Source organism: Schistocerca gregaria, chromosome X (assembly GCF_023897955.1).
Source record: "Schistocerca gregaria isolate iqSchGreg1 chromosome X, iqSchGreg1.2, whole genome shotgun sequence".
Lineage (NCBI taxonomy): Eukaryota > Metazoa > Arthropoda > Insecta > Orthoptera > Acrididae > Schistocerca > Schistocerca gregaria.
The window spans coordinates 366863991-366884813 of NC_064931.1; the positions used below are offsets into that span (position 1 = coordinate 366863991).

The 20823-nt window shown below is 45.8% G+C and overlaps 1 protein-coding gene across 2 annotated transcripts in view; it reads right to left on the bottom strand.

Moving 5' to 3' along the window:
• Nucleotides 1-20823, bottom strand: part of LOC126297567 (fibrillin-2-like) — a 597958-nt gene that overhangs the window by 504211 nt on the left and 72924 nt on the right. The window lies entirely within an intron of this gene.

The following is a 20823-nucleotide window of genomic DNA, read 5'->3' on the forward strand; positions in this document are numbered from 1 at the left end:
TTTTTCAGTGTGTCTACCGTAAAACGAACTTGGGTTACCTTTATAAATGGATGTTAATGGTCACACAAGTTCGTAGCGTACCACGCATATCTGTCGTTAGAGTTACGTGGTTAAAAAAATACCGGAAGCAAGCCTCGATCCACAGTCCTAGCACTTTCGAAATTTCGCGCTTATGCGCTCGGCTGTGGAATACTTAAATACTAGTGAACATACGAAGTGTATAAGCACGCTTAAAATTCTTAAACTACATTTCCTTAAGAACAGTTGAGAGTTGCGTATTCCTGTTTACAAGTCGAAATCTCAGTTGTGCCTTACAAACCCTGTCAGTATGAATCAAATAGATGAGGGAAGTTCGTAGCCGGCCGCAGTGGCCGTGCGGTTCTAGGCGCTTCAGTCCGTAATCGCGAGACTGCTACGGTCGCAGGTTCGAATCCTGCCTCGAGCATGGATGTTTGTGATGTCCTTAGGTTAGTTAGGTTTAAGTAGTTCTAAGTTCTAGGTGACTGATGACCTCCGATGTTAAGTCTCCTAGTGCACAGAGCCATTTGAACCATTTGATTTGAAGTTCGCACGGCTCCCTCGTTAGCTCCGACATACACTCAGTTGACGAAACTCATGGGATACCTGCTAATATCGTGTGGGCCTCCTTTTGCCCGGCCTACTGCAGCAACTCGACGTGGCATGGCCGGTGCAAAGATATTGAGCCATGCTGCTCTGTAGTCGGCCATAACTCTGAGTGTGTTCCCGGTGCAGGATTTTGTGCACGGAAAGACCACTCGATAACGTTCCACAAATGTTCGATGGGATTCATGTCGGGCGACCTGCGTGACCAAATCATTCGCTCGAATTCTACAGCACGTTCTTCAAACCAATCGCGAACAACTGTGGCCCAGTTACATAGCGCATAGCCATCCATAAAAATTCGATTGTTGTTTGGGAACATGAAGTCCATGAATGGCTGCAAATGTTCTGCAAGTATCTGAACATAGCTATTTCCAGTGAATGATCTGTTCAATTGGACCAGAGGACCCATTCCATTCCATGTCAACACAGTCCACACCATTATCGAACCATCACCAGCTTGCAAATTGCCTCGTTGCCAACTTGGGTCCATGGCTTCGTGGGATCTGCGCCAAATCTGATCCCTGTCACCGGTTTTCATCAACTGAAATCGGGACTCATCTGACCAGGCCAAGATTTTCCAGTTGCCTAGGGTCGAACCGATATGGTAACGAGCTCAGGAGAGGCGCTACATGCGATGTCATGCTGTTAGCAAAGGCACTCACATCGGTCGTCTGCTGCTGTATCCAATTAATGCCAAATTTCGCCGCACTGTCCTAAGGGATACGTTAGTCGTACGTTTCACATTGATTTCTGCGGTTATTTCACGCGGTGCTGCTTATCTGTTAGCACTGACAACTCTATGCAAATGCCGCTACTTTCAATCGTTAAGTGAAGGTCGTCGGCCACTGTGCTGTGCATGGTGAGAGGTAATGCCTGAAATTTGGTATTCTCGGCACACTCTGGACACTGCGGATCTCGGATTACTCAATTTCCTAAAAATTTCCGAAAATGAATGTCTCGTGCGTCTAGAAAATGCATCCAGGCGTGGCTAGGATCTGCATTTATGTTCATGGGTGCATTTCTCGCGGTATTTTCACATTTTTGTCCAACCCCTGTAGAAATCAAATGAACACTTTGAACTGGTGCTCAGTTCGAAATCTGATTTTTCTCATCCTGATTCTACAAGTTGAAAGAAACTATTACGAACTTACTGTTTATTGCATACATGCCAGTGGTTGGAATAAATAGGAAGTATTGGTGTAATATCCTCCACCTTGTTCAGAGGGGCCTTGGTATCAATGAGGTCTTTTTCATATTATGTTGGTATATATTTCGAAATGTAGAGGGAAATATCAACTTCGAATGTGCAATACGTTTGTTCATATGGCTTTTGAAAGTGGTCGTTCTGCATGTGTTTCTGTGAAATGAACAAATGATGAGTCGTCATAGCTTCTTTAATTTGGGTGGTTTACAACCAGTGGAATATCATCCGAAGCTGATAATAAAGGTTGCTGAAGTCATTAGAGGCTGTTAAAGACGAAACACAAGCTCATATTGACAATGATGGGGGAAAATATCCTTTCTAGAGGCGCAGTCGTGGCATCTTCCTTAATCGATTAAGAGAAACCACGGAAAACCTAAATCTGGATGGACAGACAGAGACATGAACACTGTTCCTCTCGGACGCAAGGCTGCTGCTCAACCAGTATCGAGCAATTCGGAAAGTCAGCAGGCCACTTTGGGAGTGACAGTGTGTGAGGGTAAAAATGTTAGAGATACCAATGATAACAAGCGATTAGGTAGAGACTCATGCAGAAATAAGTTTCAAAGTTACACTAAACTGTTCAGAAAAAACTTCGCCCACCCCCGTGCCTATCCACAGACGTGTGTGGGCTTGGTTTCCAGGCGAGCACGGAGTGAAAGAATAAACGACAGAAAGAACCAAAATAAAGGCAGTCCGTTGATAAATGCACATCTTTACGCATCTGCGAAGGCAACGTCTATTGCTGGGTCTATTTGAACACTGCATTACTCCACGTCGTGCACGGTACTGCTCGAACCTTTCTCGCTCTTTGAGGTGATCCAGTGTGTGAAGAACGTTCCTGCGACAAGGCACGCAAAATTTCAACTGGCTCCAACCATATTCAATCGGGTTCATGTCAGCAAATGGTGCAGGAGGTTCCATTTCGTTAATTCTTGGTTTCTGGCTCCTGGTGTTCAGGAGTTCTCAATGTTAGTGCATTTTCGTCTTGAAAGACGAACCCATCGCCAAAAAGTTGAGAGAAGGAATGGGCAGTAGGTTGGAGGATTCTGTCCGATATTGCACAGGTTTCAAATTACCTTCGATAGCGATAAGAGGCGTCCTACATCCATACAAGATAGCAGCACAGAACTTGTATGAGCCACCTCCCTGCTGAACCTATGGGAGTCCATGTTCTTATTGACTCCTGGCGGTCTCAGCACGCTTCCACAACGATCATTAGGCGTCAAACAAATTCTGCACTCTTCGATGAAGAGAACCTGATGTCACTGAGCCCGGATCCATTCCAGTTGTTCCTTTGGCCACCTTTTTCGAGCACCGCTCTGCAGGAGCTTTTGCATTGTTCTTCGTAATAGACGCCTAGACCCCCTGACTGACTGTGTGGAGACATTTGCGTGCAGTCTGTGTTGATATAGGCGTTCCAGTTGCCTTTAAAAACGCAGCTGACAGTGAAGTTGCACTCTCTTCAGGGTATCTATGAGCCATAATTTGTAGGTATCGGTCATCAGCTGGTGGTGTTGACTGCGGGCAATCACTAACAGTCGAACTTCAATTACTTGTATCTCACGGTACAATATGAATGCTCGAATGATGTCACTGTGGTGTACTCCAATTCGGCGAGCAACTTCTCATATTGACAACGTTTGTTGCTGTAAAGTGACAACACAACACTTTCTAAGTTGGAAACGGCCCTTCCAGGCAAGTAGACAGACTGAAAGGTGTAGACAAGCCGCACTGCCCATTCACGCGCGATTGGAGACGCAGCACACATACTGAACCACACCTTTACAAAGGTGGTTATACGTAAACATTTCCTGTGGTCAAAAGAGTGCTGAGAATCTGTTTTCGAATGATGATAGATTGGAGTATCTTATTTAGTTCGTGTGTTATTTGCAAATGTATGAATGGTGGTTTAATATGGGAACATTGACCAATCTCTCCCTAAATACTGTCAAATGTAGGTAATGAGTCTTTCTCTCAAAGGACAATGTAAACATGTAAAAACGGAAAGGAAGTGACTGAGCCAAACCAGTAGTTACTTCAGTCAGTCAACAAGTACTTTTATGGTACAAGACTTTCTTCGGCTCTGCTCCTTCTACAAAAGACGGATTAATGACACCAAATATCTAATTTGTTTAGATGTTTGGATGCCTTTTGCCTAAATCATTTTTTTTTAGTTTTTATATTTCTTCTTTCATCCGTTAAATCCAATGGCTTTTTGTCAAGTCGACCTTCTGTTGACTTCACTATTCCGTCTCTCAAAGCTATCCATTTGTCTTCTACGTGATGTCTCAGGAATGGTCAGTATTCAAGGATATGTCAAGAATGATTATTCGAAGCAAAGAAGTTTAGTAAATATGGACTCTATAATACATACCTTAAGAGCTAAGAGCACTTCATCTTCGATACCGTGAAACAAATGTCTTCTTCTGCAAGCACTTTCCCGTCCTTATTTTGGTAGGAGGTAGTAAAGACCAAAAGAAGGAAAAAACGCCCAGTAGACATTCGCTACTACACTCTGCAACACTTGTCTTCTACCGAACTAGTGCTCATGGCTCTTGAGATATGCACTTTAGAGCCCAAGTTTACTAGACAATATTTTCTTGTTTTGGCCATACTACCTCTTCTCAAAATATGGAAAGGAAAGACCTAGCAGTAGAACAGATTTATTTCACAGTATCAAAGACGACGAAGTGTTCGCAACTCTTAATGTATGCATTTTAAAGCGCATGTTGAATGGAAATTTTTGCATCTATTTACAGTTCTTGTCATACCACTGAATGTTGACTATTCCACCTGGGACACCCTGCATTGTGCATCTTTCCTCTTTTTCAGCCGAACTGATACCTAATACACTCAGTGCAGCGCTCAAAACCTCTGTTTCTTTCAAGTTATCCTGGCCCCGCACCTTGTTGTTTTCATTTCTCAGTTCACAACCAAAAATTATTTTTCCAAGCGAATGTTTTGCACCTTAAAATCTGGTTTCTAAAACTATGTCATACCCTTATAGACTCAAGCGCCAAAGAAACTGGTATAGACATGCGTATTCAAATACAGAGACATGTAAACAGCCAGAATACGGCGCTGCGGTCGGCAACGCCCATATAAGACAACAAGTGTCTGGCGCAGTTGTTAGATCGGTTACTGCAGCTACAATGGCACGTTATCAAGATTTAAGTGAGTTTTAACGTGGTGTTATAATCGGCGCACGAGTGATGGGACACAGCATCTCCTAAGTAGCGATGAAGTGCGGGTTTTCCCATACGACCATTTCAAGAGTGTACGGTGAATATCAGGAATCCGGCATAACATCAAACCCCGACATCGCTGCGGCTGGAAAAAGATCCTGCAAGAACGGGACCAACAACGACAGAAGCGCAACCTTCCCACAAATTCCTGCAGATTTCAATGCTCGACCATCAAAAAACGTCATCGAGCGAACCATTCAATGAAACATCATCGATATGGGCTTTCGGAGGCGAAGGCCCGCTCGTGTACCCTTGATGACTGCACGACACAAAGCTTTACGCCCCGACTGGGCCCGTCAACACCAGCATTGGATGGACTGTTGATGTCTGGAAACATGTTGCCTGGTCGGACGAGCCTCGTTTCAAATTTTATCGAGCGGATGAACGTGTACTGGTGTGCAGACAACCTTATGAGTCCATGGACCGTGCATGACAGCAGGGGACTGTTCAAGCTGGTGGAGGCTCTGTAATGGTGTGGGGTATCTGTGGTTGGAGTAAATGGGATCCCTCATAAGTCTAGATACGATCCTGACAGGTAGCACGTACGTAAGCATCCTGTCTGATCATCTGCATCCATTCATGTCCATTGTGCATTACGATGGACTTGTGGAACTCCAGCATGACAATGCGACACCACACACGTCCAGAACTGCTAGAGAGTGGCTCCAGGAACACTCTTCTGAGTTTAAACACGTCCGCTGGCCACCAAACTTCCCAAACATGAGCATTATTGAGCACACCTGGGAAGCCTTGCAACGTGCTGTTCAAAAGAAATCTCCAACCCCTCGTACTCTTACGGATTTATGGGCAGCCCTGCAGGATTCATGGTGTCATTTCCCTCCAGTACTACTTCAGACAATAATCTAGTCCATGCCACGTCATGCTGCGACACTTGTGCTTGCTCGCTGCGGCTCTACTCGATATTAGGCAGCTGTTCCAGTTTCTTTGGCTTTTTAGTGTATCATCTGTCTGAAACCCTCAAGAATTTTTAGGTCTCCTCCACGACTACAACCTTCTTTCGTTATATTTAAACAAAGGATTGACATTTATAAAATTGTCCTCTGTGCAAAATTCTACCAGGTGGCTTTCGCTTTCATTTGCTCCCCCCCAGCCCCTGCCCCCTATTTTTTTCTAATTCTTTTACTACCATCGAATTATAGTCCTCCTCACCGCGGCACTCCTTACCGCGCCTCCATCTGTTTGTTCACAGAACTGGTCATTGAATATAATGTAAGAACTATATCCATGTCGAAATAGGTTTCGTAATTCAACACCAAACCTACCCTTAATTAATCATAACGAATCAAACAGAGGAACACATGTGAAACTTATTAAAATATGCTCGTTCAATGCAATCCCTCTATTCGATGTATGGAATCAGCCGTTTTGCATACTCCGACCTATTAGTGGTCTCAACAGAGTGGCAGTGATTTGCTACAAGGTATTATGGAGCACCAATGTTACTGACAATAGGTGTAAGAGAAACCTCTTCCTTCGGTATCTTCGAAAGGCCATATCAATTGTGGCAGGGGGAAGCGGACGACGCAACGACAACACAGTAGGAGTTAGGGTTCTTCATAGCCTCTCGTGAAAAGGAACTTTTTCTATAGGAGGTTGTTAATCTTCCTCAGAACTCTTTTTGTGAAGTCAATAATGAGTCTGCAATGCATTATATCAAATAGCAAATACTGTATCTTTTGAACAAAATGGTTCAAATGGCTCTGAGCACTATGGGACTTAACTTCTGCCATGGTCTCCGAGCTGATAGTCCATGCTGCTGCAAACGTCGACGAACTGTTCTTGCAGATGGTTGTTGTCTTGCAAACGTCCCCATTTGTTGACTCAGGGATCGAGACGTGGCTGCACGATCCGTTACAGCCATGCGGATAAGATGCCTGTCATCTTGACTGCTAGTGATACGAGGTCGTTGGGATCCAGCACGGCGTTTCGTATTACCCTCCTGAACCCACCGATTCTATATTCTGCTAACAGTCATTGGATCTCGACCAACGCGAGCAGAAATGTCGCGATACGATAAACCGCAATCGCGATGGGCTACAATCCGACCTTTATCAAAGTCGGAAACGTGATGGTACGCATTTCATCTCCTTTCACGAGGCATCACAACAACGTTTCACCAGGCAACGCCGGTCAACTGCTGTTTGTTTATAAGAAATCGGTGTGAAACTTTCCTCATGTCGGTACGTTGTAGTTGTCGCCACCGGCGCCAACCTTGTGTGAATGCTCTGAAAAGCTAATCATTTGCATATCACAGCATCTTCTTCCTGTCCGTTAAATTTCGCGCCTGTTGCACGTCATCTTCGTGGTGTAGCAATTTTAATGGCCAGTAGTGTAATTAACGTTCTTCAAAGCTGTATAATAGAATTTTGTAATAATTTGAAATTGTGCAAAATACCCCATCCCCGTTAATGAATTCTGAAAAATAAAAAAATTTGTTATGTCATAAATTAAAGAAGCTTTCAAGCAACATACATCCATGTGTAATAAAGCTGGTTTCTGAAATACGTCACGTAGAACAAGGTGTAATTAAATGAACGACGAACACCAACTGCACTTAACGGTTCATTCAGCACTTCCAAATACAAGAGCGTGGAGCAAACTGCCTCCGGCCAGAACACATACGGTATATATAGCTACAGAACATTCCAGTACTATGATTCTTGACATCTGTGAATAGTTTTAGAATTTACTTGAACCGAATATAGAAATTAAGATTGTACATTCCAGGTGAGTTTCCATGGAAGAGTCCAGTATCATAACCACTACACCACAGTGACGGTGCTACTCAGCTTCTTCTGCAACATTACTCCCTCCCTAGCAGAACAGCGCCTCGGTGTTACGTCCTCCTAGTCCGGGAATGAGTATGTGGTGTCACCGCCAGACACCACACTTGCTAGGTGGTAGCCTTTAAATCGGCCGCGGTCCGTTAGTATAGGTCGGACCCGCGTGTCGCCACTATCAATGATTGCAGACCGAGCGCCGCCACACGGCAGGTCTAGAGAGACTTCCTAGCACTCGCCCCAGTTGTACAGCCGACTTTGCTAGCGATGGTTCACTGTCTACATACGCTCTCATTTGCCGAGACGATAGTTAGCATAGCCTTCAGCTACGTTATTTGCTACGACCTAGCAAGGCGCCATTATCAGTTATTACTGATATTGTGAATCATGTTATGTCAAGAGCGACGTTCACCATTAATGGATTAAAGTTAAGTATTCCACCAGCTACGTCCGTTGTTTCTAAATTCTAATTTCCTGGCCCTGTTCCAGACCTCACGCCAGCCTGCGTGAGCTAAGTCGCGTGCCTTTCGGCCTCCTCTAGTTACACGGTGTTGGCTCTCCTGCCAATCACAACATTGGCGACGAGAGTAAAAGTGTTCTTATCTAAACTGCCCTGATTTACTTGTGTAATGGCTTCGCCACAGTCTCCAGATGTACTGTCCGAATTTTATCGCTTACAGAATCAGCAGACGCAGGCCTTACTGGATGCCTTGGACAGCTCGTCCAGGGTCAACGTGCGATGCAAAACGATGCGGCAGCAGCCGCTCCACCGCTAACGCAGCCATAACACGCTGTTGCACCAACTTTTCGACCTTTTGATGCTGCGCTGGAAAGCTGGACGGAGTGGTCACGCCAATTTGGATTCCATCTCGCCGCCTACAGAATTCAAGGTAACGAGCGGCTTTTTGTTGTCTTGTGTCGGCGTGAACACGTACCGTGTGATAGTCAAATTATTTCCCCGACGCGACGTAGCAACTCTGTCCTACGAAGAAATTTTGTCTGCATTAGATGCATATTTCAAAGAATCAGTCAATGTAGTTGCCAAACGGTATACCTTCTTTCGTACAAAACGTACGGCATTTCGTACAAAACGTACAGCAGGTCAGACTAATCGGGAGTGGGTTGCAACCTTGCAAGGCCTTACTAGGGATTGTGCTTTTGAGTGTCAATGTGGACTCCCTTATTCAGATACTATGGTACGAGATGCTATTGCACAGAACGTTTCTGATGTTCGTATAAGGGAACAGATTTTGAAACTAGTCAATCCCTCCCTTCAACAAGTGATGGACATATTGGATCGGCAGGACACACTTGACTTTGGTCAGGAATCATTTGAAACTTCGCCAGCAGTGCGTCAGGTTAACCGGCCCGTCGGGCGAGCTGCACGGAGCAGTAAACAGCCCTCGCGCCCGGCCGCGCCGCTGCCGCCAGACTCTCAGCCACGTGTGCCGCGCCAGCAAGCAAATGCAGTGATCAAATCATGCCTGCGGTGTGCTACTAAACATTCGCGTGAGAATTGCCCGTCACGCCAAGCTATTTGCTTTTATTGTAATAAAAAAGGACATGTTCAGAGTGTTTGCCAGAAAAGCTCAGATCGGAAGCTCAAAACCGTTCCAGGCCCTTTGCTTCGCGCCGGAATCGGAATCGAGCTAAGGTTACTCAGGCTCGCGAAACTTCGCCCATGGAAATTCATGTAGTTCATTCTACTCCTCGCAGTGCCACTCTCTCTAACAGTGACTGTGTACGTCCCAAAAATAGTGTGCGTCGGCATCGCCGGAACTCTCGTCAAGTCGCAAGTGATAATGTACCAGTGTCAGTTCACGTTGCACGAGACAGTCGCTCTTGTCGTCAGCAGGACAATAAACTTTTTGTAGACTTGGACATTAACAGCAAAGTGATACCATTCCAGCTCGATAGCGGAGCTGCAGTTTCACTGATCAATCAAGACACTTACAAACTGCTAGGCACACCTCCGTTGCGTGCCGCAAATGTTAAGTTAACTAGCTATTCCGGCCAACACATCCCTGTGTTAGGACAGTGCAGCTTTCTTGCAACATACAAAGGACAAACAAAACTTGTGTCATTTTACGTCCTTCGTTCTTCTTCTGCAGTGAACCTGTTTGGTTTCGATTTATTTCAATTGTTTAACTTGTCTATAGTAAATCAGGTCCTATCAGTGAACCAGACGGTGCCTTCAGACAGTGTTTCTCGACTATGTGAAGAATTTGCAGACATTTTTGCACCGGGCCTCGGTTGCGCTAAGAACTATAAAGCACATTTGGAACTGAAAGTAAACGCGCAACCGAAATTTTTCAGAGCGCAATGTTCCCCACGCATTGCGTGATGAGGTCGCACAAACATTACACGATTTGCATCACAAGGTGTAATTGAACGTATGCAGGCTTCTCGCTGGGCATCACCCTTAGTAATTTTGCCAAAACCTTCCGGCAAATTGAGACTTTGTGTGGACTTCAAGGCAACAGTGAATCCACAACTAGTGATTGCAACTTTTCCTTTACCCCGCCCGGAAGATCTTTTTGACAAACTCTGCCAGGGTAAATATTTTTCGAAGTTGGACCTCGAAGATGCGTACTTGCAAATACCGGTGGACAAAGAATCCCAGCGCGTTTTGGTGGTTAACACGCATCTTGGGTTGTATCAATTCAAACGACTGCCATTCGGGTGTACATCCGCCCCTGCATTGTTTCAGCAATATCTACAAACTGTTTGTGCGTCGGTCCCAACTCCAGCAAATTATCTGGACGATATTGTGATCTCCGGAAAGACGGAAGAAGAACATTTGGCCAATATCAGAACATTATTTCAGGTCTTTCGACAAAATGGCCTTCGCTTGCGGAAAGACAAATGTGTGTTTTTTTGCTCGGGACTTGCCATACTTGGGACATGTACTCAATGCCCAAGGCATACATCCCAGTCCAACGCACCTTCGTGCCATACAAGACTTGCCGTCGCCGCAGAATTTGAAGCAGCTACAGAGTTTGCTGGGAAAAATAAATTACTACCACCGCTATGTGCCGCATGCCTCTTCCATTTCAGCTCCGTTTCATCGCTTACGCCGTAAGGGAGATCCGTTCGTCTGGACGACGGAATGCGAACGCGCCTTTCGCCAGTTGAATTCGGCGTTGCTTTCCAATACTTGCCTTACGCCATTCGATCCCCAGAAGCCCCTTTTGTTGATGGTGGATGCATCGGATTTCGGGATCGGTGCTGTGCTTGCGCACAAAGATGGATTGCACGATCGCCCTATTGCCTTTGCGTCCAAACTGCTCTCGTCTGCGCAAAGAAATTATTCACAGATCGAGAAAGAAGCATTGGCTCTCGTATTTGGTGTTACAAAGTTTCATGGTTTCTTGTATGGTCGTCACTTTACCATCATCACAGACCACAAACCTTTGACATCGCTTTTTCATCCGACAAAGCCTGTACCTCCACGTACAGCGCAAAAATTCATTCGCTGGTCTATTTTCCTCTTGCAGTACCGCTACGATATCTTGTATCGGTCCACTGCTAAGCACGGAAACGCCGATGCGTTGTCCCGCTTGCCTATTGCTGAGGATAGGGCATTCGATTACTCCTAACATGCTTGCATGTTCATTGATGCGGAAACCGATGACGTGGTCGAATCGTTTCCAATTGATTTTCGTCGTGTAGCTACAGCCACAGCTGCCGACCCTGTCCTTGCCCCCGTTCTGCGTTTTGTTGCTACGCAATGGCCTTTGTCAAAGTCACGGATCGGGGACCCGTTGGTTCGCCGATTTTTTGCTCACAAGGAGAGACTTTTTGTACGACGTGGTGTTTTGCTGTTGCGTTCTGATAATGACCAGTCCAGGGTCGTAGTACCACGTTCGTTACAATCAGCACCACCGCGGAAATTCTTTACATGGCCAAAAGCCACTTCCCCTTGGCAACGCTTACACATCGATTTTGCTGGTCCATTCTGTAATGCTCGATAGTTGGTTGTGGTAGATTCATTCAGCAATTTTCCTTTTGTTGTCCGGATGTCTTCCACGACGTCATCTGCCACCATCCAAGAGTTATCCGCTATCTTTTGCATTGATGGTCTTACACAGACTATTGTTTCCGACAACGGCCCACAATTCATGTCCGCAGAATTTCAGTCATTCTGCAAGGCCAATGGTATTCAACATCTGACGTCCGCGCCGTTTTCGCCACAGTCAAACGGTGCCGCTGAACGATTGGTCAGGACTTTCAAGTCACAGATGTTGAAGGTGAAAGTCACATTCTCGGGAGGACGCGTTATTGCTCTTTTTGTCCTCGTATCGCTCTCAGCCCCGAGATGGTCGCTCGCCGGATGAGTTGCTCCACGGTCGCCCTCACCGAACCTTGATGTCTTTGCTACATCCGCCGCATCAGGTTCCTGTGCAGCGGCAGACACCAGCTTTTGCTCCAGGCGACGTTGTCTACTATCGCCACTACCGAGGTTCACGGCGTTGGCTCCAAGGGCGCATTCTTCGCTGCCTCGGACGCGCTATGTATCTGGTTTTGGGGGCCTCTGGTGAGGTGCGTCGGCATCTCAATCAGCTGCGCCTCTTTCGTCGCACAGGATCTGCCGCTCGCCGTCTGCTTTCAGCGACGGTGCCGTTCGGTCATCGCCCCGGGGACCCATCTACAGGCTCGCCTCAGCCCCAGGTGTTACCAACGCTGCCTTCCATTTTGCCCCATGGCGACGAGGCGCTGCCGCCGCCTCCTGAGAACAGGAGGCCCCGCCCGCAGTGGACGCGTCGCTGCAACCGACGGGCGCCTCCCTGGGTCACGCGCCGCCGATCGCTTCCCGTGACCAGTTGTCCTCCGACATGGAACTCTTGCCCGCTCCGGACCATATGTCATCTTCGCCCGTCGGGTGCCCCGGCTCGATGGAGGTCGACCATTCGGCCCCTCCTGTCTCTCTACGGGCGCATACACCGCATGTTGGCGTGCACCCTGAAGCAGGTTTTCAGGCGTTTCCTAGCTCCCCGCGGTCCGAATGGCAGGGTGCGGGTGGCACAGCCTCGCCTCTTAGGCTCCCCACCTCGTCGCATACGTCAACATGGGGTCCTCCCCACGGCGGGTGGAAGCCTTATGCCACAACCGTACGCCGATTTGCGGGGGAGGAATGTGCTGTCACCGCCAGACACCACACTTGCTAGGTGGTAGCCTTTAGATCGGCCGCGGTCCGTTAGTATACGTCGCACCCCCGTGTCGCCACTATCAGTGATTGCAGACCGAGCGCCGCCACATGGCAGGTCTAGATAGACTTCCCAACACTCGCCCCAGTTGTATAGCCGACTTTGCTGGCGATTGTTCACTGACTTTTACGCTCTCATTTGCCGAGACGGCGGTAGCGTTATCGCTTCCAACGCCCGTGTTTCCGGTTTCGATTCCCGGTGGGGTCAGGGATTTTCTCTGCCTCGTGATAGCTGGGTGTTGTGTGATGTTCTTAGGTTAGTTAGGTTTAAGTAGTTCTAAGTTCTAGGGGACTTATGACCTAATATGTTAAGTCTCATAGTGCTCAGAGCCATTTGAACCATTTTTTTTTTTTTTTTTTTTTTTGCCGAGACGATAGTTAGCATAGCCTTCAGCTACGTTATTTGCTACGACCTAGCAAGGCGCCATTATCAGTTATTATTGATATTGTGAATCAAGTTATGTCAAGAGCGACGTTCACCATTAATGGATTAAAGTTAAGTATTCCACCAGCTACGTCCGTTGTTTCTAAATTCTTATTTCCTGGTCCTGTTCCAGACCTCACGCCAGCCTGCGTGAGCTAAAACGCGTGCCTTTCGGCCCCCTTTAGTAACACGGTGTTGTCTCTCCTGCCAACCACAACAGAGTCATCGGTCCTGCATACTCCGATGACTGATGTTCGCCCTGGCGGTGATCATTTTAGAACTTCCGTTGCCGCTACGCTCTTCGTTACCCTTCCGCTTGTTGCCTGTCGCTGGAGCTTCGAATTTATCCTGGGTTGCAGGATCGTTATAGGGCTTCATTCGAAAGAGATGGACCGTATCTCTGACCTTTCATCGTCTTGCGTCGGGGTTGAAAACTTCAACTTCATAAGTAACATCAGACAACTGTCTTACAAACCTATAAGGTCCAAAGTAGCGCCTGAGGAGCTCTTTCTTCAACAGGAGTGAAGATCCAGACGAGGTCACCAGGCTGGTAGACAACAGGGCGGTGGCTCGCGTCACACCTTCGGCGATCGTTTTCTTGAGCCTGCAGCCTGCAGCGTGCGGAGTCAAGCTAACTGCCGAGCTTCCTCTGGTTAATACCTGGCCGATGTAGTCGTCGTCCACATCATCAGGATGCAACGGAAACACAGTGTCCATTGTCGTAGTCGCCTCACGCCATTGCACCAGGAAAAATGGAGTACATTCTGTGGTATCTTGTTTGGCGGTGTTGTAGGCAAACGTAACGAAAGGTAGCACCTCATCCCAGTTGCTCTGCCGGCCGCGGTGGCCGTGCGGTTCTGGCGCTGCAGTCCGGAACCGCGGGGCTGCTACGGTCGCAGGTTCGAATCCTGCCTCGGGCATGGGTGTGTGTGATGTCCTTAGGTAAGTTAGGTTTAAGTAGTTCTAAGTTCTAGGGGACTTATGACCTAAGATGCTGAGTCCCATAGTGCTCAGAGCCATTTTTGAACCAGTTGCTCTGCTCAACAATGACGAACATTGATAGCATGTCGGCCAAGGTCTTATGAAGGCGTTCAGGAAGCACGTTAATTTGCGGATGGTAGGCAGTCGTCAGCTGATGATTAATGTTGCACCAACGTTTTCTCTCTGTCACAAGATTCGATATAAAAACATTTCCTCCATCCGTAATTAACGATCGTGTTTTAATATAATGTCTTCCAGGATAAATTTGTCTACCTCGAACACGATGAATTTGGCTATCTCGAATGCTTCGGCTTTGCTAATGGCATAAGATGACAGATAATCAGTGCAAACAATAATCCATCTATTGCCACTATCAGGCGTTGGGAATCGACCGAGGAGGTCAATCCCAACACGCTGGAAAGGCGTTTCGGCTGGTGCAATTGGTATGAGTCGACCAGGTGGCTTCTGAGGAACTGCCTTTCTCCTCTGCTACCCTCGACAGTGTGATACATAGCGACGGACACTCCTAAATAAACCTAGCCCGAAAAATCTCTTGCGGATTCTATCGTATGTCTTAATAAATCCTAAATGTCCAGCCTCAAGTGTGTCATGGAATTTCTGTAGAACATCTAAGCGCACGTGTTTAGGAATCACTGGTAGCCACCTCTTTCCAATTGGATCAAAGTTTTTCTTGCAAAGTAATCAATTAACTACCTTAAATTGTCCTTTCACATCCTCTGATCAATTTAAGGCAAGCATAATTTGAGATATCTTGCCGTCCTTCCTCTACTCAGCAGAAAGATCCTGGAGTGCAGCGAAACAGTCACTATCTTCATCAAAGTCTTGCTGGTCTTGCACAGGGTTCCTTGAGAGACAGTCGGCATCTTGGTGTTTTCTTCCACTTTTCTGCACTATGCTAATGTCATACTCTTGAAGTCGTAGTGCCCACCTGGCAAGCCGTCCTGTTGGATCCTTAAGACCTGTCAACCAACGAAGTGAATGATGGTGTGTAAAAACTGTGAATGGCCTTCCATAGAGATACTGGCGGAATTAGCACATGGCCCAGATCGCAACAAGACATTCTCTTTTTGTACTTGAGTAGTTTCGCTCGGCTTCTGTAAGTGTCCTAGAAGCATAGGCTATAACCCTCTCTTTTCCATCCGAAATTTGCACCAGAACAGCACCGATCCCATACCCACTGGCATTCTCATCATACCGACCAAGTACAGCATCAGTCGTCAGAGCTTTTCGCTTCACATCGAAAGAATCTTTTTGAGCACCACCCCCAGATAAATTTAGCATCGGCTTTTAACAACTCTTGGAGTGGCCTGGCTTTGATACAAAGCCTTTGATAAAACGACGGTAATAAGAACATAATCCGAGGAAGCTTCTCAGATCTCTAATACTTTTAGGAACAGGAAATTCCGTTATAGATCTCACCTTTTCTGGGTCTGACCGCACACCTTTCGTTTGATACAAGTTGTCCAAGTATTTTGATTTCTTTTGCTCCAAAGAGACACTTTCTTGGATTAAGTTCCAGTCTGCCTTGTTGGAGACACTTAAGAACAGCTCTCAGTCTTTTTATGTGTTCATCAAATGTCTCTGAGAACACTCTAATGTCATCTAAATAACAAATACACATCGTCCACTTCAGGTGCCTTAGAAGATTATCCATCATTCGTTCAAAAGTTGCTGGTGCATTACACTAGCCAAACGCCATTATCTTAAGCTCATACAGGCCCTCAGGGGTGATGAATGCAGTTTTCTCACGATCATCCTCATCTACTTCGATTTGCCAGTAGTCCCAGTACATGTCCACGGTTGAGAAAAACTTAGCTCCCTTCAGACAATGTAGTGTATCGTCAATTCGTGGAAGAGGGTAAACGTCCTTTTTAGTTACCTCATTAAGCTTCCTGTAATCAACACAAAAGCGCCAACTGCCATCCTTCTACCTGACGAGAACCGCTGGTAACGACCATGGGCTCTGCTAAGGCTGAATGATGTCATTCTTCATCGTTTTCTCTACCTCGTCGCCAATTATTCGACGCTCCGTTGCTGACACATGGTATGCTCTCTGGCTTATTGATTGATTGTCTCCAGTGCTAATTCGGTGCTTCACCATGCTTGTCTAATTGGCTCTTCACCTGTGGGTTAGGGGTTAGGCTTGTTTGGGGGAAGAGACCAAACTGCGAGGTCATCGGTCTCGTGGGGTTAGGGAAGGACGGGGAAGAAAGTCGGCCGTGCCCTTTCAAAGGAACCCTCCCGGCATTTGCCTGGAGCGACTTCACCTGTGGATTGAAGCATTCAGAGAGCTCTTGATGAATGACAAGTAGCTTCTTCTCTTGTTCCTTAGTAAGATCCGGTGATAGTCGAGCTAAAAGATCTTGACTCGTAGTGGTAGCGCCAATTTCGCCCGTAGACTCAACATGGGAGCTTTCTACGACGCTGAGCTGTTCGGCAACTAACTGCTCAGCGATTGCCACGTACATGCGCCTTTGAAGGATCTGCGGTTCTCGGCGACAGTTAACTATCCACAATTCACCGAATCCGTTCTTAAACGAGACGGCAGAGGCTGGGATGACCAAGTTATTCTTCAGTGGTATATTTCTCTCACATTCCACTACAAGATCCATGGGTTGATGCATGGCACCAGACATGACAGTTACCTTTCTAGCACTGACTGCAGGAATGATCACTTCATCCACCACACATAGTCTCCACACACTCGGATGCGCATCTTCCTGACCACATTATCTCATCTCGTCTAGTATAATCTTCGAGCGACCGCAATCTATAATTGCCTGAGAAACTTTCAAAAAGTCCCATCCGAGAATAACGTCATGACTATACTCTTGTAAGAGGATGAATTCTAAGGGCTGTGTATGGCCACTTACACGCGAAGTGTACGTCTTCCTGTAGGTTTTACATATTTCTCATTAGCCACCTTCAGCAGAAATGTTTTGCTGTCGACGAATACGGTTTTCTGCAACTGGCGACGGTACCTCTCCGAAATAACTGAATTGATGCTGCAGAGTCCACAAGAGCTTGGGCTAGTCGGCCATCCATGAGGGTATCAACTAGTGTCCTATCATTTTTGTAGTGATCGACGGCGGAGGATTTTTCTCTTCGGCGGCCTCACCTCCAAGGAAGTTCCACCCTTTAGTTTTCCAGGTTGCGGTGGCTAGGTGATCGGCTGGAGCTTCTAAACAACGATGGAGACCTTGATCGACGTGTTGGGGAGCGTCCTCTCCAGCGGCTAGCTTACGGCGATGGTGACCTACGTCGTCCTGCACCCACATCTTCTTGTTCATCTGCGTCGTCTCGGAGTTGGCGTCGGCTAAGATCGGTCTGCTGTCTTCTGGCGCGGGCGTCATCAAATATCCACCGCCTTTTTCGACAGTAGCGCAGCACATGTCCCGGCAGTCCGCAGTGGAAACATACTACTTGGTTATCCTGGGTCCTCCAGACGTCAGTCTTCCTTGGTGCCCAAACAGGCACCTCATACGGCATTGTAGGTACGTAACTTCGCCTGGGTCTCTATTTTTTCACCGTTTTAAAGGGAAATGAAGCGAGAGAGATTGGGTTCAAGGCCTGTTCCACTTCCTGCCTTATGATCTCTTGAAGCGTCTCGGTTTTTTTGTTCGCCGTGCAATCCAAATGCTCTTCTGAACTTTCTCTCTCACTATCTGACGAAGAACACTTGTGAAATCAATTGCTTCCTCCATTTCAGACATCGATACGACGTTTTGAAGCCGTTCGAACTTCTTGCGCGTAATTCTTTTTTGATGCATTGTCTCGACATATTGGCACCATTTTATGAAGTCGTCTATTGTCGAAACCTCCTTCAGGAGTAGGGCTTGATACATGTTCTCAGCAACACTCTTCATGAGCTGTGCAACCTTATCTTCCTCCTCCATTCTAGGATCCAGTATTTTACACAGCTCCAAGAAGTCTTGAATGTAGGGTGCTGTAGTTTCTCCTAGACGCTGTGCCCTGCACTTTAATTTATCTTCAGCCTTGCTCTTCTGTCGTTGTGTCGCCGAAATACTTGCCAATTCCGCCTGGAATACTTCCCAGCTTGCAAACTTCTCCTCGTTGTTCTCATTATCATTGCTTGGCAGTGCCCTCCAAGTAGAAAAATACGTTAGCCAAACACACGGTGCCATACCATTTGTTAAATTTGGCTATACGCTCATATACCACTCGTTCGGATCTTTGCATCGTCACCAGAGAACCCGGAAGGATGTCTCATGTGGTGGCACACAGTTGCTGTCATCGTAACGTCCTCTTCTTCTTCTGTCTCCGATAGATTGCGATCTGTTGAATATGGCTCGAACTCGGGTTTCTCGCCACGCAATTGGCGGTTCTGTCGTGGCCTCATAGGAGCCACTGTGTCGTCGATAATGTGCGCTATCACAAGTACCAATAGCCGGCGCCTCCACCAGAATAATGTCACGTAGAAGGAGGTGTAATTAGATGAGTGACGAACACTAACTTCACTTAACGAAGATTTATTCAGCACTTGCACATACAAGAGCGCGGAGCGAACTGCCTCCGGCCAGAACACATACAGTATATATACAGTTGCAGGACATTCCAGTACAATGATTCTTGACATTTGTGGACACGTCTAGAATGTACTCGAACCGAATTTAAAAATTAAAATTTTACAGTTCAGGTGAGTTTAGAACTCATTACCCTCCATTCAACAGTTTAATATCATAACCACTACATCACAGTGACGGTGTTACTCAGCTTTTTCTGCGACAATACCAATTTTGGAAAATAACAATATGTTATCAGAATATTTTCAACATACCTCATTAAAATATCAAAACATTCATTATTAGTCGAGTTATTTATTTTACTTATTTTTTACATTTTAAATTGTAATTATACGTTTTACGTTCATTTTTCTGTTTTGTTTTTTAGCTTATTGTTTCACATGTGTGTATTTTCAAAAACGATTCAAATGGCTCTGAGCACTATGGGACTTAGCATCTGTGGTCATCAGTCCCCTAGAACTTAGAACTGCTTAAAGCTAACTAACCTAAGGACATCACACACATCCATGCCCGAGGCAGGATTCGAACCTGCGACCGTAGTGGTCACGCGGTTCCAGACTGAAGCGCCTAGAACAGCACGGCCACACCGGCCGGCGCTGTGTGTATTTTAATTATTGAAAATAATAAGTAACTCACTATTTTGATACAAATTCGTTACAATGATGATAGTCTGTAAATAAACGGTTAAAACATAACGTTTTCTTACACTGTGCACATAAAATGAATGAAATTTCTTCACGTAATATATATGCTGGGGAACACAATACAAAACAAAACAAAATTTAGCAAGATTTCGAATTGTCGCACCTGATCTTCTAAATATCCTTATGTATATCAGGTATATTTCAGTACACTGATAAGCCATGGTGAAAAGAATTGATTATGTACTAGTGACTGTAGCTTAATTATATTCTTTCTCAAGTGGTGACATCAAAATCATTCAATAGAACTAAATCTGAAAATCGTCTCTCAAAGTTCTTCCAACACCTAAAGTCATATACATGTCACTATACCTGTGCCGTCGAGCTTTTTGGGATCACCATATGAACGAGTTATTTCATTCCAGGTATGATGCTCTATATGGTTCTCTCGCACTGACAGCTCTAAGAATCTAACAATAATACATACTTTTCTTTCTCACTGGGTAAGAAAACATCTTTCAAATATCCTTTGATCTTATCAGATATTTTTACCAGATTTCTATGCTGTCACAAAGCCCTCAAAAAGAGATCCTCGAAATTTCGGCCCAATCTCACCATTAGTTTCTTTTAAAACTACGAAAAGACGGGTGGTAAGTGCGAAAAAACCGTTTTGGCCATGATAACTGAGGACAAGAAACTTACTCATCTGGTGACCCCAAAGGACTTGACGACACAGGTACAGACGTGGTAAGAATACGGCTTTCGATCTTGGAAGAACGTTGTGAGAAGATTTTCAGATCTAGGTCTATTGAATAATTTTGATGTCAGTCTCCACCTGGGAAACAATATAATTAAGCTGAAGTCACTAGTACACAATCAATTATTATTTCGATGTCAGTCTCCGTTTCAGAACCAATATAATTAAGCTGAAGTCAGCGATACGTAATCAATTATTTTCACCAAGACTTACCGGTGTACTGAAAAATGCGTTATATAAATGAGGATATTCAGAAGATCATCCGAAAAAACTTTAAATCCTGCTGAATTTTGTTTTATATTGTGTCCTCCATCGTGTATATTATGTGAAGAAATTACGTTCATTGTGTGTGCACAGTGTACGAAAACATTATGT